The sequence below is a fragment of the Schistocerca americana genome, chromosome 7 (assembly GCF_021461395.2).
Source record: "Schistocerca americana isolate TAMUIC-IGC-003095 chromosome 7, iqSchAmer2.1, whole genome shotgun sequence".
In the NCBI taxonomy this organism is placed as follows: domain Eukaryota; kingdom Metazoa; phylum Arthropoda; class Insecta; order Orthoptera; family Acrididae; genus Schistocerca; species Schistocerca americana.
In genome coordinates, this window is record NC_060125.1 from 362,555,200 (window position 1) to 362,578,283 (window position 23,084).

The following is a 23,084-nucleotide window of genomic DNA, read 5'->3' on the forward strand; positions in this document are numbered from 1 at the left end:
AGCAATGATCACACGCACGGCACAGCGGACACACCAGGAACAGCGGTGTTGGCCGTCGAATGGCGCTAGCTGCGCAGCATTTGTGCACCGCCGCCGTCAGTGTCAGCCAGTTTGCCGTGGCATACGGAGCTCCATCGCAGTCTTTAACACTGGTAGCATGCCGCGACAGCGTGGACGTGAACCGTATGTGCAGTTGATGGACTTTGAGCGAGGGCGTATAGTGGGCATGCGGGAGGCCGGGTGGACGTACCGCCGAATTGCTCAACACGTGGGGCGTGAGGTCTCCACAGTACATCGATGTTGTCGCCAGTGGTCGGCGGAAGGTCCACGTGCCCGTCGACCTGGAACCGGACCGCAGCGTCGCACGGATGCACGCCAAGATCGTAGGATCCTACGCAGTGCCGTAGGGGACCGCACCGCCACTTCCCAGCAAATTAGGGACACTGTTGCTCCTGGGGTATCGGCGAGGACCATTCGCAACCGTCTCCATGAAGCTGGGCTACGATCCCGCACACCGTTAGGCCGTCTTCCGCTCACGCCCCAACATCGTGCAGCCCGCCTCCAGTGGTGTCGCGACACGCGTGAATGGAGGGACGAATGGAGACGTGTCGTCTTCAGCGATGAGAGTCGCTTCTGCCTTGGTGCCAATGATGGTCGTATGCGTGTTTGGCGCCGTGCAGATGAGCGCCACAATCAGGACTGCATACGACCGAGGCACACAGGGCCAACACCCGGCATCATGGTGTGGGGAGCGATCTCCTACACTGGCCGTACACCACTGGTGATCGACGAGGGGACACTGAATAGTGCACGGTACATCCAAACCGTCATCGAACCCATCGTTCTACCATTCCTAGACCGGCAAGGGAACTTGCTGTTCCAACAGGACAATGCACATCCGCATGTATCCCGTGCCACCCAACGTGCTCTAGAAGGTGTAGGTCAACTACCCTGGCCAGCAAGATCTCCGGATCTGTCCCCCATTGAGCATGTTTGGGACTGGATGAAGCGTCGTCTCACGCGGTCTGCACGTCCAGCACGAACGTTGGTCCAACTGAGGCGCCAGGTGGAAATGGCATGGCAAGCCGTTCCACAGGACTACATCCAGCATCTCTACGATCGTCTTCATGGGAGAATAGCAGCCTGCATTGCTGCGAAAGGTGGATATACACTGTACTAGTGCCGACATTGTGCATGCTCTGTTGCCTGTGTCTATGTGCCTGTGGTTCTGTCAGTGTGATCATGTGATGTATCTGACCCCAGGAATGTGTCAATAAAGTTTCCCCTTCCTGGGACAATGAATTCACGGTGTTCGTATTTCAATTTCCAGGAGTGTATAATCAAAAATATTTTTCTTAAAGAAATCACGTTTTCATCAACATTGTGTTGTTGCACTAGGGGGTACCTCTGAGAGAGCGTAGGCCCCACTGACTGCGTTAAACGGCGGCAGCATTTAAGGCTGCCTAGGAAGCGATATAAACAAGTTTCACTCTTCAACATATGGAAAAGATCAAAAAATTTTTTAGCCAGCCATTGTGACTCTCGTGAAGCCATTAGCCTTTTACGCAGCACCAAAACCTGAATAAACCGATAAGAGGAATCAATTATATCGGTAAATACCAACGCAGCTCATTTTGTGGCTCATACAGACCTATCTATCGCTTGAGCCTTGTCCTGCAGTTACGCAAGGTCAGCCATCGTTAATCGGATTTTGCATGTTGATGTTTAAGGGGTGGCTGGATGCCCTTCCTGCCACCACCCCGTACGCCCCGGGACGTAATGAGTGTACCCCAACTGTCTGCGTCGTGTAATCCATGGAATAGTGCGAAAGTGTGCAGATATCTTCGAGGCGTGTAACTGAGGCGGAACATGGGGACCAGCCCGGTATTCACCTAGCAGGATGTAGAAAACCGCCTAAAAACCACATCCAGGCGGCCGGCACATCGGCCTCGTCGTTAATCCGCCGGGCGGATTCGATCCGGGGCCGGCGCTCCTAGCAGAGTCCAGGAAGCAGCGCGTTAGCACCCTCGGCTACCCTGGCGGGTTGTGGCTCATACAGAACAACCTTCAGAAAAGGAGGTGAAAAAATTATGATTAGTCGGATTCTACCTTTCCTCTTTAGATAAAACTGATGCGCATAGGTGTTAGTTACGCAACGCAAGTTATGGAAGAAATGGGCAATTATGAGGCTTAGCTGACTAAGTAACACCGAAAACCAGTAACGTTCAGCAGCAAGATTTGGAACTTACAGTGTTTATATTGACACCTCCCAGGCCAAATGTAGTTTAAGAATCACTAATAGAACTACAGGTGCTTAGCGTTTTTCACTGGCTTCCTATTAAAACATTTTAAATGTACGGGACTGGGACAACCATAGAAACTCATTTTTGAGTCACAATTTACGACAAACTGATTTAAATATGAATAGTAGTATGGGAGGGTCAGAACACGGGGACTGCTAAATCAGATAGTAACGCCGTGCAAGCACAACTCGGTAGGGTTTCCTAATGAAAAATAACCGCCAACAACTTAGTATTTCGGAGCATAGAAATTAAAACAGCTCACCATCTAGAAAGGACGTCGTCGATAACAGAAGCACGAGGATTGGAGATACTGCGTGATGCCACAGGACATGACAAGTCACACCCAAGCCTAAATCGCCCACAATCAGCAACGGCTGCCACTGTGCACACTTTTAACCCCGTATCCGCTACACCGACCCACTCAGCTGTGTCGCTCCCCGGCGTACACGAAACGAACGGGGGCCCCGCACTGTTTCAGGGCTAAGTGCTCGCTGCGATCGCCGTTGGCGTACCAACCCAACTACAGGAGAGTACTGCCCTTTCCAGAAGAGCTCGTAACTCCCTCCAACGTCGCTAGAAACAGACTTGTCAGCCGTTCTTAGCGCGCTTCTTTTAAACTTCCCGCATCCAATCACGCCGCGGCTAAGACGAAGAGATGACACACGGCTGGCGCCAGAGATAAGTAAAGTAGAGGTCGCCATGGCTCAGTACGAATGTTGGTACTGGTATCGAGAGGTGTGCATATCAGTTTGATCACAATTTAACATATCTTTATTTTATTAAAACAATACGTAACACTTCTCTACCAGGAGAAGCGACGTCCATGTTAACCTTTTGCTTTGCTAGTAATTAAGAAAACAGGAAGCCAGAGTCATTAAAATGGTATCAAAGAACTCTCCTAAAAGTTGACACAGACATTTAAACAGCTATCTAACAATTAAAAAAATAGTTTTGCACGAATAAATCATAATAAGAGTGTGTAACCTTCAGCCAGGTTTGGGATTACAGAATATTATTAATTGACCATAGCCCGATAAGAAACGAACGTAGGAAACAATGTGCCATAGCAAGTGATGATATTCGAAATCATCAACAGACACTTTAAGGAACAAATAAAGCTTTCTTAAATTAAGCACTAAATATCGGCTACTAATACCGGCCTCACAAAATGCTCTATCTTCACTTGCTCATAAATCTTGTAACACGGAAAGTAATAGATTCACTTTCTTATTGAATATAATATCCGTAATTCGGAATGTTACAGTGAAACTGCTTCCAAACTATGCAAGAAGAACCCTCTCTTGATACATGGTATAGTAGTACCTTCTCAATAACAAGTGCTCTGTGTACTTGTTACAACGCCCCACTCGCCAGCAGAACCAAACGCATGGCCAGGTATGGCCGCACTGTCATCCACATTCGAGCGAAACGAAAAAAGTTAATCGCGGGGCGTGCAGTGCTGCTCGTCCAAACCGCGAAGCGCCTATACACTAAAATATCTTGGACTCACCTACTAGCCATCCAACAGAAGGCCCGCAATAGACTAAAACTACTATCAGGCCGAACTTGGACATTACACCGCTCCACTATTCCGCACACCTACAAAATCCTGATACGGCCTATCCCTTGCTACGAAAATGTTGCATGGATTTTCACCACCCCCTCTCGAAAGCCATGCATTCCGTCTCGCATTACGCATTCGTTTACTTTACAGCTCCTGCATCCTCTACCGTGTCATCAAATTCACAACGCTTCCGCACCTCCTATGATGTCCGCAAACTAGATTCCAATCAACCCATTGTCTCCGTTACATTGTGGAGGGATCCATCCCTATACTTACACACTCGATATCCTATACTAACGAACTTCAACCAACTCCCTCTCCCAGACAATGAGATTCACCCCGATATTTATCCCTCCTACTACCTTTTAACTCTTCCTCACCTATCCCATTCTACATTAGGGCTCCACTCTTCTTTCCCTTTTCCATCCACCCCATCCCTTTCCTACTGCAACCACTGCCCTAATCAGATGAAGCACCTCTCCTCACCCTCTGTCTTTCCCACCGACTATCTCCCACTATCCACCTCAACTCCTAGCTTTCATTTCCCTATCTTTCTGTAAATGTGAAGTACTTCAGTGCTTTATCGGAACTCCTCCTGCGATGCGTTTTCAAAATGTACATATTTTCTTTTTTTAACTGTTAGTCTGATTTTTACTCTAATTTACTCAATTTTTCTAATTCGCTTGGCTGAGGAACGGAGAATTGTGCAGCCCACGTGGGGGCGAGGGGGATGAAACAATAAAAAAATCCTCGAGGCGCCCTCCCAGCACTTTCGGCCGCCTTGTGTATTTATTGCTCAAGCAGCGCGTGCGTGCCTGGCTGGACTCGCGGAGCGGAAATTCAAATCCGCTGTTTCTGGTGGAGGATATGAACCGTCACGTCTATACTGCACCGGCCTCTAACTTATGCCACTACTATAAAAATCATACCGCTAGTACAATCCAACGTTTAGTTAGGTAAACGTAAATTACGAGCTTCTTGGGGCCATATTGTCAGCAATCAGTCGTGTGTGTTCAACTACTGTTCACCTAAAGATAGCGAAGATTTTTTTTTGTGGTATTCATTTAACCTTTTGTTTATGTGGCGAAGAGACTTACTCTTATAAGCTAAGTGGCAACATAATGTTTGCTTTATGGATGGATGTACATGAAATAACATTAGCTTTCAGACGGTCAGTAATCTGTATTCGTAGTCTTTCGTCTGTAGCCAAGTGATTAACAGGAAATGGCGTCGTTGCCTAAAATGTCCCAGTATGAGTTTTCGATATTGTACCGGTACAGTTTAAGAAACTTGCTCGTATAGAGAGCTTCGAATACGACATTTAGCATTATTAGTACAGAATGTTGAGATATTATATGAACGTTGTTATGCGCTCTTTATTTTAAGTTATTGAACTGGCCCTGTCTTTCATTAATGCAATAAAACATGAAAATGTGAAACTTCCTTGAGACTAAGCAATATGTAGGAATGAACTGAAAGCAAGAGAAAAGACAAAATTAACTTCAAACTCGAGAGTGCTTATGAACATATACTGAGGCAACAGTTTTAAATTCACAAGACTTTATTATAATCTTTTACTTCAAAATAAATAGATGTAGTCTAAAAACATCGATAATTACAAAGACTGTTACAAATGGGTACAACACGTTCCTGGGCCCCACATTATGACAACAGCGGCCGCCTGCTGTATCACGAACCCTCTGATTACAGGCTGGTACAGGGAGCTCTAAAACGAGAAACGAGCATACACGTAACAAGTAACATAATGACTTCGCAAGCTCATAACCCGTCCCGAGCTCGGTACTGTGCAACCCAATGACAATAATTACAATTAATAAAATATTTTCGTAAATAAGAACTTGAAAGCCCAATATTAAATAAAATATACACGGCGTCAGCTAACAGCGCCATGAAATTACTCAGCAGTTACATTACATGAGAAAGAGAACACACTCTAGAAATAGCTGTCCAATAACAGACAAATAGCGAACAATTGCTGTGGTTAGTTAATGTGCCAATGACTGCAAATTTAAGTATATTTCTATAAACTCTGCCCGCTCAAGACAAATCGGTAAAGTGTAAATCACACAAAAGCTTTAGAAGGAAAAACACACATGAAGAAAACAATTTTTGGAAAGGAATAAACACATTAACATACTAAATTCATATAAGGCTAATAAAGCTCAGTGCTAAACTTTCTGGCAGATTATAACTGTTTGCAGGACAGGGAATCAAAATCAGGATGTTGGCATTTCGCGGACAAGCGCCCGCAAAAGCCAAAGGTCCCGAGTTCGAGTCTCTGTGTGGCATAGTGTCAATCTTCCAGGAAGTTTCGTATCAGCGCACAATCCACTGTAGATTGAAAATTTCTTTCTGGAAACGTTCCGGAGGCTGTGGCTGAGCCATGTCTCTGCAAATATCCTTTCTTTGAGAGTGTTAGTCTTGCAAGTTTCGCCGAGAGAAATTCTGTGACATATGGAAGGTAGGAGGTGATGTACTGGTGGGAGTAAAGCTGTGAGGACGGATGGTGAATCGTACTTGGGTACTTCAGACGGTAAGGCACTTTCCCGCGAAAGACAAATGTCCCGTGTTTGAGCATTGGTCCGGCAAACTGTTTTAATCTGCCAGAAAGTTTCATGTCAGCGCTAACTCCGTTGCAGAGTAGAAATTTCATTCGGGATGCAATGTGCTGTAAGGAGCAGGGCAAAATACGCTAAACAATTATAGCACAAGCAATGAACCAAGTTTAACAGACAAAGTTTAACAGAATCACCCACATCATGCCGAAGCAAAGCTCAATTCTGTTCAGCCACATAGAATAACTTTCTATCAGCAATCAACGCCTTCCCAATATGACCGCAACCAAAGCCGCTTGCTTTGATCGTATTACACTTTAGCGAGCCACAAAAATGCCACCTCCCAGTACGGTTACGACGGCCAACTCAACCCGCTGCAACGATAAACATCCGCCACGCCGAGCACCGACTCTCTAAGTAAGCCCGTGCACGACGTCTTAGTAACAGTTCACAAGATCGCTCCGCTGCCACTGCTATTTACAACATGTTCAAAAATGGCTCTGAGCACTATAGGACTTAACATCTGTGGTCATCAGTCCCCTAGAACTTAGAACTACTTAAACCTAACTAACCTAAGGACATCACACACATCCGTGCCCGAGGCAGGATTCGAACCTGCGGTCGTAGCAGTCGTGCAGTTCCGGACTGAATCGCCTAGAACCACTCTGCCACAGCGGCCGGCCTTCTGTTAAGACAGTAGGGAACACTTCCATGGTACTAGCGGGAGCCTTAGAGGATGGAAACTGTAGAGGAAGACAGAGATTTGGATACATCCATTAAATAACTGAGGACACAGGTTGCAGTTGCAAAGGAGAGTGGGGTAGGAGAGGGAGAAAACTGTACTAAGAACTGACGTGGAGGAAGCCTTTCCAGCAGTTGCATGGGAGTAAAGTCGTGGTTTAACTTTGTTTGAGCGACCCACACCCGCTTGTGGTTGTGGCTTTTTAGAATATTTCGAATGTGACATTAACATTGTACTTAAAGAAAACTGAGTGAGACGTGGTACTTTCTGGAATGAAGGAGAACGTGGAAGGGCCAGACCTGCAGCCCATCCGTTACCAGGTGAAACGGTGTTTACTACCGCGATGGACATAGTCTCTCTTATAAAACGCCCTTCTGCAACACATGAAAACTATATAAGCACCATTGATAACAGGAGTGCTTCAATTACTCAAAATAAGTGACTTAATTTTTAATTTGAAAGCTGTATGTCGAAAGGTACGGTTTAAGATGCGCAACTGTACTTAAAGATTAAGCAGATAAGAAACAGTATGACAATGATAAGGCTTACTTCAAAGCAACCAACTTCATTTCAGTGGGCTACCCAGGTGCCACTGGACCCCAACCCGTCCCTTCTGGCAATCGCATTTTGACTAAAGTACTGGTAACAGTTGGCTGTTAACATTTTCGAAGTTACTGTGTCTCAGTTATTATGACCACTCTGAAGGAACGTCTTAAAACATTACTTGTTAACACTTATTACAAGAGAACTCACTCGGCGGAACGACAATATCCAGCTAAAATACACTAATAATGACCTGGTCTTTCACACACAGAAACGGACAGCTTAGTACAACAGGTTGTTCAGATTATAACTAATGACTAAGAAACGCAATTACAATCAAAGAACTGAACGGTTAACATCTAAATCCAACCATAAGGTCCCTCTTTGTTTAACGGCAACCTGTGCCTTAGTACAATTGTTCCTGCTGTATTTACGACCAGGAGCTGATTCATTGGAACATTAATGATCGGGTACAAACCAGAAGGGAAAGGCAATACAAAAGCGGGACAAATTTTCAAACGACAACTAGTGTCCTAGTAAAACGCTACTGCCTATATTTACGACCAAAGACCCGACCGAGTTAAACTCGGAGGATCGGATACAAACCAGAAAATAACAAGGAAGACATGTAAACAATGACGCAAACCACCACGAGGATTACAGAATGTTCCTCCCTTTATCAGCAAGCAGTTCCATGGATCCACGGTTCGTCGCAGCGGTTACTGAGTGGTGTCGATGAAAGTCGGGTAGAAGAGGGCAGCCAGGTCACGAGCGGTCGTCCGACATGAATGTTGCCAACCAGCCGACTGCGGTGAAGTACTCCGGTATCTTGGCTCTGCGCAGGCCCTCCTTGCGCATCTCGTGGCTTCGGCCGCTCGGATATCGTGACCACCCCTTGTCGCGACTCTACTGCCAATCCCCAAACTTCGTGCCTACTCCTCTCGAGCCAGCGAACCTGTATATATATATCGGAAAACAAAGACTTTCTAAGGACACAACCCACCGAGACCAACACTTCCTCATAGATATTGCCAATTGGGTCGCAAGAGGTATAGTCGATACTACCCTTGAGCCAGTGGCGCCAGACAGAGCAGTCTACTAACTCAATGGCACCAGGGCTCACTGAGGATGTGATAGGTTGGCTGTAGGAAAAGTAAAAGCACCAGAGAGGCAGTCCCAACGTTACGCTTGATAATGGAAGAACGACTGAAGCTAAATCAAGGTATGTTAGTAGGAATAAGCGATTGGCAATGTAAAATGGTGTAAGATGTTCGAAATTCTGAGAAAAATAGAAGTAAGTTACAGAGAAAGACGGGTAATATGCAATATGTACATAAATCAGAAGGGTACGACGGGATTGGTAGGCCATGTACTCGTATGAAGAAGGGTGTGAGACAGGACTGCAGTGTCTCGCTCTCTACAATGGCGGAAATAAAATAACTTTTAAGAGGGGGATTAAAATTCAGGGTGGTAGGTTATCAGCGACGAGATCCACCGATGACATTGCTGTCCTCCTGATATTGAAGCAGAGTTACAAGATCTGTTGAATGAAATAAACAGTGTAATGCGTACAGAATATGGACTGAGAGTTAATCGAAGAAAGACGAAAGTAATGAGAAGTAGCAGAAATGAGAGTAGCGAGAACCTTAACTCCAAAATTATTGATGAAGAAGCTACTTTGGAAGCAAAATAGCCCATGACTGGTCAAGCAAGGAGGACATAAAAAGTACACTAGCACAAACGTAAATATCATTTCTGACCAGAAGAAGTTCACTAGTATCAAACATTGACTTTAATTTGACGAATAAATTTCTGAGAAAGTACCATTGGCACAGTACTGTATGTTTGTGAATCGCTGACTGGGAAAACCGGAACGGAGACAATCGAAGCTTCTAAGACTTGGTGATACAGAAGAATATTGAAAACTGAGTGGACTTATAAGGCAAGGAATGAGGAGTTTCTCCGCAGAATTGGCGAGGAAAGGAATATATGGAAAACACTGACAAGAAGGGACGGGATGATAGGGCATCTATTTCACTCATCAGGTAATAACGTCCATGATACTACAAGGAGTTGTATAGGTTGGGACAAGAGAGGAATTCGTGGTGGTCCACATCAAACCATTCGGAGGACTGATGACTCATGCTTCAGGGAGCAGGTATAATGAAAATGAAGTGGAGAGAATGGGATATGTAGCAAGATGAATATATGGTACATGGACTAGGAAAGCTGTTTGTTGGAGTCTGAGAGACAACGATATGATGACCTAATAGAAGGTGGGAAAGAAAAATCAGGAGGCAAGCAGGAGTAAATGGATGGAATTCCGTAACACACGGAAAAATCTGGGAAAGGCTATTGTGTTACCACTGATGACTGAAGAAGCAGTCGAGGAAGAAGAAGAGGCAGTATCACTAGACAGTGTTTCTAACGAAATTATGATAATAGAGATTGTTGTAAAAAGTTAAAGTGATGACTGTAATCAAGCCTTTTATTTATACCAAAGTAAATTTCAGTTTGATAGTATGGTGAACCTAACCCCAGGATGGCAAGCAATGTGCTATACGAAGCAACATGAAAAGCACAAAAAAACTTTATACAATCTGATCGTTATTTGCAGTGAGTTGGAGAGAAATAAATGTAGTTTCCCCATTCGCAATCTGAACGCTTCCGATACTAGCCGCAGAATAGAAAGCCCACAATATTCTAAACCTACTAACCACCCGTTCAAAGGGAATACATCCTTCCACCATCCTCCACAATAGCAAAGCGTTGATCAGTATCCTCTCAGACGCAGATGAGTATGAAAAGCAATCCATATATTATGAACTGTTGTTCCTCCATCTTTACTAATATTAGGTTCCCACCTTCAGTTAGGTCATCTCTGTCTCCCATAATCACCAAATATTTATTTTGGTCCATGTACGATAGTTTCATCTGACTACGTTTCCCTTTTACTCTGTTTTTTTTTTTATTTTCATTACTGTCGTAGTTTGGTCTTCCGTTCTTCTTTATATTTCTTTCCGTCCTTGTTTTTCACAAGACGTGTCGAAGCATTGCTTGCTGAGTAACCTTCAGTTTTGAATAGCATTCATATTTGTCACTCCATATCTCACTTCCATACACCAAAACAAACGTATTGAAAACTTTGGTTTTCAGAAACGCTGGTAGTTCGTTTTGGGAAATCTACTTTACCGAAACTACTCCAGGCTAATTTTACTCTTTTGTTCGTTTCACTTGTGGTGCATACAGTTTAGAAATTAGTACTTTTAATCAGTAATGAAGTATATTTCAACTATTATTCATGGTTTTAAATTCTCCATGTAAATGCTGGAGTTTTATGACCAAATTAATTTTCTGGACTCCATGAAGACAATACATTAAAAAGAGACTGCGATTCCGAAGTCAGTTACTGGATTGAAAAGCGTACCCAGGAGCAGGTACACACTCAGGTCATAATTTAGTAATTATGAAGAATATAATGAAGATCTAGAAAATTGTCGAAAATAATAAATGCCTTAAAAACTGGTATACTGAAGTGTTGACACGCATATTAAATTTCCTTTGGACATGAATATTGAATAAATAAGGAATACCACAGTAGGCAGTTCAGTACAAGAGGACTGGACATTTCTAAACCGGTCAGTGAGGAACGTTGATAAGACAAACATAGTTACACTCCTGGAAATTGAAATAAGAACACCGTGAATTCATTGTCCCAGGAAGGAGAAACTTTATTGACACATTCCTGGGGTCAGATACATCACATGATCACACTGACAGAACCACAGGCACAAAGACACAGGCAACAGAGCATGCACAATGTCGGCACTAGTACAGTGTATATCCACCTGTCGCAGCAATGCAGGCTGCTATTCTCCCATGGAGACGATCGTAGAGATGCTGGATGTAGTCCTGTGGAACGGCTTGCCATGCCATTTCCACCTGGCGCCTCAGTTGGACCAGCGTTCGAGCTGGACGTGCAGACCGCGTGAGACGACGCTTCATCCAGTCCCAAACATGCTCAATGTGGGACAGATCCGGAGATCTTGCTGGCCAGGGTAGTTGACTTACACCTTCTAGAGCACATTGGGTGGCACGGGATACATGCGGACGTGCATTGTCCTGTTGGAACAGCAAGTTCCCTTGCCGGTCTAGGAATGGTAGAACGATGGGTTCGATGACGGTTTGGATGTACCGTACACTATTCAGTGTCCCCTCGACGATCACCAGTGGTGTACGGCCAGTGTAGGAGATCGCTCCCCACATCATGATGCCGGGTGTTGGCCCTGTGTGCCTCGGTCGTATGCAGTCCTGATTGTGGCGCTCACCTGCACGGCGCCAAACACGCATACGACCATCATTGGCACCAAGGCAGAAGCGACTCTCATCGCTGAAGACGACACGTCTCCATTCGTCCCTCCATTCACGCCTGTCGCGACACCATTGGAGGCGGGCTGCACGATGTTGGGGCGTGAGCGGAAGACGGCCTAACGGTGTGCGGGACCGTAGCCCAGCTTCATGGAGACGGTTGCGAATGGTCCTCGCCGATACCCCAGGAGCAACAGTGTCCCTAATTTGCTGGGAAGTGGCGGTGCGGTCCCCTACGGCACTGCGTAGGATCCTACGGTCTTGGCGTGCATCCGTGCGTCGCTGCGGTCCGGTCCCAGGTCGACGGGCACGTGCACCTTCCGCCGACCACTGGCGACAACATCGATGTACTGTGGAGACCTCACGCCCCACGTGTTGAGCAATTCGGCGGTACGTCCACCCGGCCTCCCGCATGCCCACTATACGCCCTCACTCAAAGTCCGTCAACTGCACATACGGTTCACGTCCACGCTGTCGTGGCATGCTACCAGTGTTAAAGACTGCGATGGAACTCCGTATGCCACGGCAAACTGTCTGACACTGACGGCGGCGGTGTACAAATGCTGCGCAGCTAGCGCCATTCCACGGCCAACACCGCGGTTCCTGGTGTGTCCGCTGTGCCGTGCGTGTGATCATTGCTTGTACAGCCCTCTCGCAGTGTCCGGAGCAAGTATGGTGGGTCTGACACACCGGTGTCAATGTGTTCTTTTTTCCATTTCCAGGAGTGTATTTGGTAAAGTAAATGAAAGAAGAATCTTGGGTAACTGAAAAAAAGTCTTCAATTCATCGACAACAGGAGGTGGTACAAAATTGTTCAGGAAAAGTCAGGAATGTAGGAATATGTTACTTAGGAATACAATAAACAGGAAGTGTAGGGAAGCGTATGCGAAATGACGTTAGGAAACATGCGAAGAGATGGAAAAAGAAATGTTCGTAAAAAGGACAAATTGAGCTTATAGAAAAGTCAAAACAGTTTTCGATTAAACTGAAAACAAGTGTGGCAATATTAGAACTGCAAAGAGACTTCAGCTGTTACGCGCAGAGCAGAGAATGAATAGGTGCAAAGATTACAGTGAAAGCCTCTATGAGGGGGAGGAATTCTAATGACGTGGTAGAGGAAGAAATGGGAGCCGGTGTGGAAAGTATGGGGGATTTAGTGTTAAAAACAAAATTTAACACACGTTCGGACGACATAATATCAAATAAGGCGGAAATCACAACATTCTTAAGAAATTCTAAAATAATAGAAGGAAGCGACAACCAAACAACTAGCTTGGTATGTACAATCTATGACGCAGGAGAAATACTATTACACTTCCCGAAAAATATCATCCGCACAATCCTAAGGACAGCAAGGGCATATAAGTATGAGAACTATCGCACAATCGACTTAAGAGCTCATGCATCCAAGCTGGTGCCTTTTGCGACGTATTCCTCTCTCATATTGCATCGTATGTAGCCGGACCGTTGTTAGAATTTTATATATTATAATCCTCAACAGCTTTTATTTTCTATGCGTACAAGCGTAAGTAAAACTTCTTTCTTAGCACAGTTCTCTTGTTTTCAGTATTTGCATCTGATGGCGGGCATTTGTTAAGAAGAAACTGGAAATGACTTAAAAATAAAAGCCATACAACTGAAACGATAATTTACATGTCTATTAGTGAAAAAGCTCAAGTGCACAGGTACCGTTAAGAGCGATCCAGGACAAGGCCGTCCACCAACCTCTGTTGAACGACATTAGAACACACATTGAAGTCAGTCCAAAATCGGTACGGCAATTGTCAGTGGTACTGGACACTCCACGCGCGACGGTAGATAAAATGTTACGAAGCACGATGGAAATACGCCCACCATCTTGAGGTTCTACATCAATTACACGACTAAGACTTCGCAGAGCATATGAACATGCGCCAGGATTTGCTTGAAGCATATGCAAATCACATCCTCAACAAGATCCTATTTAGCGAAGAGACAAACGTCCACGTTGTGTAAGGTTTCTGGCGCACCACCAGTGGATCACCTGCAATACCAGTGAGACTGCCCCAAAGTTAATATGTGGATGGGAAAACCTACTACCAGCTCTTCTTCACCGAAAACCTCAGCAATGGGGTACTGTATATGGATATGCTATAACAGTTTCTTTTACCACATCTTGTGCAGGATCAACAAGTGCATAGCGTTTAGTTCAAAATAGATGACACAGCATGCCATTATGGGAATGGAAGATGGAGGGGGGGCTAAAGAACAATGATCTGGGCGCTCAAGAACAATGATCTGTGCGACGCGTTCTCCCGTACTCACACATATGGCCTACTTCGTCTGGGGCATTTATCAAAGGATGTGTGTTTCACCTACACCGTATCAACTTCCTGATGGAGCTCCGAGACCAATTTAGACAAGTAGCTGCAGTTATTAGACCACAAATGCTCCGGAATGTCTTTAGTACCATAGGCGACAGATTGGAGTTGTGTCGAGATGTGAGTGGTGCTCATATTGATGGAACATGTGATAAACATATGAAACTATAAATATAAGAATACACTAATTATTTCAACAAAATCAATACTTTATTCTTGGGCACCCTGCATGTAAATTAGTGGTATGATGGTGCTTATCAGTGTCACGTCGATTAAATTTATTGCCATAAAGTTGGAATGGAACAAACACGTAAGGGCCGTAATAGTGATATTGACTAGTCAGCTTTGAAAATAACATGGAAGTGTACCTCATGTATAAAGGAGATCACATTCAGAACAACAGTCAGACCAGTACTTTAGTACACCTCACGTTAGGACCGCGAAACGAAATAGCACAATTTCCGGATTGTGTGGTGACATATAGATAGTCATTTTTCACTTGCTCCTTTGAGAGTGGAACCAGAAAGGAACTGACTATTAGTGATACAAGGTACCCTCCACCATACACAGTATGGTGACTTGGGGAGTGTTTATGTATATGTAGATTCACATTCTATAGTACGCTCCAAATCCTAGAGCGCTATGCACTCCGTCTCGATTTCCGTATTCACCTATTCCTCCTCTTTCCAAGCCCGTCCCGGTTTGCTTTTGGCAGTTATGCATAACTGGTTCGCCTTTGTAGTCACAGTCACAAGACTTCAGTGTGTGTGGCCGATTTCGACAATGTCATGTTTGCCTGGCCATACATTCACCTCTTGCAGCTTATTATCTGGTTAGAAACGACCTCGTTACTTATCTTCTGCTACTGAAGCAGCTTATGGTCGACTGAGACGTCATCATGCTTTGGGTGATTGGTGGGAGAAGCAGTCTCATTAACTGATGGCAGCACAGGTGCGGACTCCTTGTCTTTTGTCCCGACGTATCGTTGGGTAATATGATGAGTTGGTCGATTCATGCATGAGCAGCAGGTACGGGCGTGTGTCTCACTTGGACTTCGAATTTTATTAGTGCGGCTATGCTAGAACTTATAAACTTGTCAGAGTGGTTAATGGACATATAATACTTCCGCGGTACGATAAAGTAAGGCATGTGACAGTCTTGTGTTTTCCTGGTTTGGGGTGATTTTCCCAGATGTGATGTGCTTGAACAATAATATGCTGTATTCCTACATGACGTTAATTTTGTACCTGTTATACCAAGTTATGCAAATATGCTGACCTGTGTATAAGCCATCCCACACAGTACACAGCAGAATGATTTTAATGGTCTAAAAAGTAAGTTCGTCTCTCGTAACTGTATATTAGCTTATATCTAATATTTTTACTTTATGGCATGTTATTTGCGTGTTTTGCTTTTAGCATTGTACTCGATAATCGTGTAAAAAATGTCATCCTGCACAATACACCACAAAAAACTTAATGGTATAAGATGTAAGTGCAAATCCCGTAATTTTATACCAGTTTGCATCTAATATTTTTAAATTTATCTTATTTTTACTTTATATCTTACTATTTGCATACTCTTGTTTTTAGCATTCTACTCGAAAATGGTGTCAAAGACGAAATCTAGATTGTACACATGAAATATACTGTCAAATGGTTGATGGCGGTGTATTAAAAAAGTGTTTTGCAACTGTTTTTGTATGACAAGAAGAACAGTAAATCACTTTAAACAACTGTAGAAAACTGCCTGTGGTGAACTTATTTAAGTTCTTATATGAATTTGAAAATGACTTCGAATATAGCGACCTCAGCAATACGCGAACTTGAGACATAAATTTATCGTCTGTGAAAACTTTTGCGTTTCAGTGATGAAGTGAGACCAGATACGTAAGGTACCTTCAGTATCAACTTTAATGTTCAAGAGACTTGTTTAATCCACGCTTGCACCACGTTTTGATCTTGCGAATCGTGATAAGTGCAGTGAACTCTTAATCGTGGTAGCACTGTGGACCAAATCACCTATTCTACCGTTACTACATGAGCTCAGTATTTATTGAACTTCTATGATTGTCGACAAAGGGCTACTAGACACGGATACGAGCGAACTGAAAAAGAAAATTGCAAATTACACACGGCCACAAAAGTGCAGCAGTTCCATGATCAACTTACCATTCCCCACGCTGTTATTCACAACAGCCGATATTAATCGCAGTTCTTGTGGCCAATGATTTGTAAGGAAATTGACCGAAGGGCAATCAGAGGGCTGTGATGGGTCCTATCAATATCATCTGCTGCGTCATCGAGCAGTTGCGGACTTTCTGCGTACCGACTAAACCTAGTCTGTCACCTCCGTGCCACGAAATGATTTCTATTCGTCTCACAGGGGCAAGAAATTGCATCGTATGTTTCAAGAAGCTAACATGATGCAAAATATAAGTAGAAAGAACAATAATGGAAATGCTCTCCAGTACAAGCGAGGCATACTCAGACTCATTAAGCTACAGTAGGGAGATACGGGACAGCTTAGTCAGAATTTGTATTTGGTGTGTTTAGTGGCAACTTGTTCTAAATGTGGAAAAATGTAAGTTGAAGTAGGTAGGTAGGAGAAACAGTCCTTTAATGTTCGAATACAGTGTTAGCCGTGTGCTGCGTGACACAGTCACGTCGATTTAACTATCTAGTCATAAAGTTGCAAAGCGACACGAAATGGAATGAGCGTGTACAGCCGCTCGTAGGGACTGCGAATGGTCGATTTCGGTTGATTGGTTGAGAAAGAGTAAAGAGCACGTTCTATCTACACTTGACTACTGCTCGAGTACTGCTCCCGACCAGGTCAAATTAAAGACAGACATCGAAGCAACTCAGAGGCGTGCTGGTAGATTCATTACCGGTAGGTCCGATAAAGGCCTGAAACATTATTTAGAAAGTTTAAAGAACGGGCGTTATGATAGATTGCAAAACGATATTACTGGCGCAAACGTACGTCTCGTGTAAGGATCACGAGGACAACATAAATCAGGGCTCTTACGGAAGCATGTAGAGAGTGGTCTGTTCTTTGTGAGTGAAACAGGAAATGGTACCCTCAGCCGTGCACCGTACGATGTGTCTCTGCGTTTTATCAGTAATCGTGAACGCTTTAATTTCAAACAGATAGAATCGCATTTCTAGTACACTTCTGGATTTTGTGAGGATAAGGCTATACAAGACCGACACTTCAACAACAGCATCGGTTCAAGGGGGCAATACACGTATTCCTCAGAAAGCGTTGGCTGAATTCCTTTGAAGAAGACTCACGGATCATCCGCAACGAATGCTTCACAGCACTTAAGAGCCCTTTGTTCTTCATCTAACCTCATGCACGTTTACTGAGCGACGTATAGATAACGGAATGTTTGGACAGCATATTCTCTCTATAATAGGTATACATGTACGAGTATGTGGATTTTATTTCAGCTAAAGCCAAGGGACAGTTAAGAAACTACGATTTTCTTCTTTATTGTTCGCTAATGAGCAATTTTTCAGTAGTTGACACAGTGCGTCTTCTTGTAATTAGGGTAGGCAGTCGTGTGAAGATTGTAAGTGGATATTATCAGTTTCACTTCCAATACCATTGACCCTTTGTCTTTGCTTTTTGATTTTGTTGCATTAAAGTCTTGTTGCCAGTAAAAATTGGAAACGCTCTGAGGGATACAAACAGAGTGATTTCTGGAAATACATGTAAATCTATACTTCGCAAGCCACATTACACTGTGTGGTGGAGGGTACTTCGTGTACCAGTGCACTTCACTCCTGTTCCAGTCGCCTATTGTTCGAGGGAAGATCGACTGCTGGTAAGCTTCCGTGTAGGCACGTAGCTCTTTGATTTTATCTCCATCGTGTTCTCAACAACTATACGCGGGAGGAAGTAATATAGTGGTGGACGCTTCTAGGAACGTACGCTCTCGGAATTTTAACAGAGAATACCGTGATGCAGAACGTCTCCCTTGCAGCCTCTACCACAAGAGGTGGCTGAACGTCTCCTTGACGCTTCCGTGCTTACTAAATGAACCTGTAACTAAAAGTGCTGCTCTTCTTTTCATCTCCCGTATTTCCCCTATCAGCCCTATCTGGTGCGGAGCCTAGACTGACGAGAAATATTCAAGTATTGGTCGGGTGAGTGTTTTATAAACTTCCTTGTCGATGGACTAAATTTCCTGAGGCTTCTTCCAAGGAATCTGTTTGGCATCTGCGTTACCAGCGGTTAATTTGAAGTGGTCGTTCCACTTAAAATTCATCCGAACGCATATACTTAGATATTTTACGAAGAAGATATAAACAGTGAGATATCCGACAATATTCAATAAACTATGAGGAGTATTCAATAAGTAATGCCACACTTTCATTTCTCGGCGAATTAATGTTGAAAACATGCGATTTTTTTTGTGGGACTTCCTGGAATATTTGCGTTTCAACCCCTTAATTTCATATGTGCCAGCAGGTGCGGCGCTATAGGTAACCTTCAAAATGGCGTCTGTAACGGAGGTGCGATCCAAGCAAAGAGCTGTCACTGAGTTTCTTTTGGCGGAAAACCAGAGAATCGCTGATATTCATAGACACTAGCAGAATGTCTACGCAGACCTGGCAGTGAACGTAAGCACGCTGAGTCGTTGGACGAGCCTTCTGTAATCATCACAACAAGGTTGTGCAAACCCATCCGATTTCCCGCGGGCCGGCCGGCCGCACACAGCTGTGACTCCTGTATGCTGGAACGTGCCGACACTCTCAATCGAGGTGATCGACGGATTGAAACGATCTTCCCCTTCACCATGACAACGAAAGTCCTCACGCAAGTCTGCACACCCGAATGTTCTTCTTCAACCGCCATACACCCCGGAACTCGCACCTTTCGACTTCCATCTGTTTGGCCCAATGGAGGATGTACTTTGTGGGGGAAACTGCAGGTTTATGGTAGAGAGGTTAGTGATGCAGCAAGAGACGTCTTTGCTATGAGGGTCGTCTCACTAAACCTTATTTCATGATCACCTTCCTGAAACACATGATCCACTACTGCCGATTTATCAATATGTCCGTGGTGGCAGTTCCTTTTATGTTAACCCAGACGGGTGTTGACGCTTCTTTTTGTTGTACCTATATAGACCTTTCCACAACTGCACGGAATTTTATAGGCACCTGGTGTAGCTAGAGGATGTCGATTATCTTTTGCGGATGTTAAACATTCTTTTATTTTAGTGGTGGTGGGCCTGAAAAGTTTCCACATCGTACTTGCTTAAAATGGTTCCAATGCGATCATTGACCTTACTGATAAATGGTAAGAACACTTTTCCCTTGGGTTGGTGTCGCTCCTCGTCCGTCCTGGTTGTCAGTCTAGGGCGTAGTGCACGATCTATCTCTCTTTTGGAATACCCATTCTTCTTGAAGGTCGCTCTAAGGTGTTCAATCTCATCATCTAAGGGAGCTGGTTCACATATTTTGTGCGCCCTGTCTATTAATGTTTTAATCACCCCTCTTTTATGTGTTGGGTGGTGGTCAGAATCTTTCTGCAGATAACGATCAATGTGTGTGTGTCTTTTCCGAAAACCTTGTGACCCAATGATCCGTCCTCCCGTTTGATTACAGTCACATCTTAGTTCAGGTGACCATCGACTTCCTTTTCCATAGTGAATTGAATTCTTGGATTAATACTAGTCTTATGTAACAGGAAGGCACCCAGTTCCTCTTCCCCATGGGTCCACATAACAAATGTATCGTCTACATAACGATACCATCTGGTTGGTCTTTTTCTAGCTGTCTGCAGTGCCCGTTGTTCAAAGTTCTCCATGAACAAGTTAGCCACAACTGGACTAAGAGGACTTCCCATGGCCACCCTGTCAATCTGTCCATAAAAAACATTATTATATTGAAAATAAGTTGTTGTAAGGCAATATCTGAATAGTGCCAAAATATCACTAGGAACAATGTCCGCTATACATGTGATCGCTTCATTCAGTGGGATCATGGAAAACAACGACACCACATCAAAACTGACCAGGATATCATTAGAGCCCACACTAATTTCCTTAATAATATCGATGAACTGATATGAATTTTTAACATGACTGTCATTTCCACCAACATGAAGTTTCAGCAGCGAGGCAAGGTGTCCAGCTATTTCATGGGTGGGATACCCTATTGCACTGACTATAGGTCTCAAAGATTCAAAAAATGGTTCAAATAGCTCTGAGCACTATGGGACTTAACTTCTGAGGTCATCAGTCCCCTAGAACTTAGAACTACTTAAACCCAACTAACCTAAGGACATCACACACATCCATGCCCGAGGCAGGTTTCGAATCTGCGGCCGTAGCGGTCGCGTGGTTCCAGACTGAAGTGCCTAGAACCGCTCGGCCACTCCAGCCGGCTGTCTCAAAGGTAGCAGCAGTTTATGAACCTTGGGTGACCCACAGAGTCTGGGCGGGTAAGCTTCTGATTTAAAGAGTTGCTTCTTGTCGACTGAAGCGAGGGAGGACGCTTTCACCAATTGATTGGTCATTTTTAAAATATTCGATGTCGGATCCTTCTGAAGTTGTTTGTAATTGTTGGGATCCAAAATGTCTATGATTTTTCCTGATAACCTTTACTCTTCATTACGACAGTAGCGTTGCCCTTATCTGCAGAAAGGACGATGATACTTTCATCTGCGTTGATGTCCCTCAATGCCTTCCTTTGTGCCTGTGATAGATTACTGTTAGATGGCTTCTGGACTTCACCTGAATACTCCTGATATCAAAGGAGAGATTGTAGAGCTGTTTGAGACGTGTTTTTGCAAGCTCAGCGTTATTGCTAAGAACTTCAGCGGAACGCGAAAGGCAATGAACCGGCGGCACAGCTACAGCTATGGTTGTCGACGAAACTACATATACTTTATTTCTTCGTTAAAGGTAATTTGTCGGTGTGTAGTGGACCTATAGAATCATAAATCAATATGCAAACTACGCCTAGTTATTCTTTCTGTATTTTTCTCCGTCTTTCGTTCTTCCTCTTGTGTCTCCTTCCCCCTTTTCCCCGGCAGCTCGTCATCCATCTCCGCCACTTCTTCACGCGCATGAATTCACTGGGTTCAATTTTAAAAGCCTACAGAGTATCCCATATTCGAAAACAAAGTGGAAAACGCTAGAGGTGTTCGTCATTCCGGTTTATCCTCCGAGACTTCTCCCAGTAAAGATCCCTGTTCTCTTCTATAGACGTAGCCAGCCCATCTTAGTCTTCTTATTTTGGGCTTTGAAAACTACATCTGGTTCATTGTATAGATACCTTCGCTCCCTGTTCTCCTTTCTTCGCCGTTCTTCTCCCTCATAGATTGGTCTAAATATCTTTCGCAGTATTTCATTTTTTAAAACTTTTACTTTTCTCTCCGTCTATTTATCTATTTTCTATATTTCTGCTCCATATAGTAATATTAGATTAGTACTTGTTCCATAGCTCATGAATACGACACTTCGTAATGATGTGGAACGTGTCAGGTTAATAAAAGGTGTCTATACATGATATTACATTACACAAAATATTACATGACACTTACTATTTTTAATTTTTTTTGTTGGGGTTGGGGAAATTACCCACTTACTATATCCAAAAATTCATCTAATGAGTAGAAGGAGTTGCCATTAATAAATTCTTTTAATTTCCTTTTAAATGCTATATGGCTACCTGTCAGACTTTTGGTTATATTAGGTAAGTGACCAAAGTCTTTTGTGGCAGCATAATTTACCCCCTTCTGAGCCAAAGTTAGATTTAACTTTGAGTAGTGAAGATCATCCTTTCTCGTAGTGTTGTAGCCATGTACACAGCTATTACCTTTGAAATCATTTGGATTGTTAATATCAAATTTCATAAGCGAATATATATATTGTGAGGCTACAGTGAAGATCTTAAGCTTTTTAAATAAGTGTCTGCAGGATGGTCTCGGATGAGCTCCCGCAATTATTCTGATTACACGCTTTTGTGCAATGAACACTCTTTTACTCAACGATGAGTTACCCCAGAATATGATGCCATACGAAAGCAAAGAATGAAAGTAGGCGTGGTAAGCTAATTTACTGAGATGTATATCGCCAAAATTTGCAATGACCCTAATAGCATAAGTGGCTGAACTCTAACGCTTCAGCAGATCCTCAGTGTGTTTTTTCCAGTTCAACCCCTCATCAACGCATACACCTAGAAATTTTGTATATTCTATCTTAGCTACCGATTTCTGATCGAAGCCTATATTTACAGTCTGGTTATTGTTGTATATGTGACGCCTCCTTTTGTTAAAAATAACAAAATTCTTGTTGTCAGCGTATTTTTATAGAATTATCCACATTTTTGTGCTTGATCCTTAGTCTAACTGCGAGAGACGTCTTCAGTCAGGTAGAGAATTTTCCATCTAGGTGCCATACATTCATGTTGCTGATAAATCTGTGAATACCTTAAAACTTAATACACGTTTAAATGTTTTTTCACGTGGAGGGCCATCTGAAGTGTTGTTGCAAAGTCTTCTTTCCGAGTCTCTTCGCTGGAAGTGCAATAAGCGATAATAGTCTGGGAAATCATATGTTGGCTTAAATACAAAAGAAATAACTCTGCAGCTGATTATCCCTGAATACTC

The 23,084-nt window shown here is 43.7% G+C and overlaps 1 protein-coding gene across 1 annotated transcript in view; it reads left to right on the forward strand.

The window, feature by feature from the left end:
• The window catches only part of LOC124622934 (dipeptidase 1-like), a 149,319-nt gene that overhangs the window by 2,447 nt on the left and 123,788 nt on the right, over positions 1-23,084 (forward strand). The gene's annotated exons all lie outside the window — the stretch shown is intronic.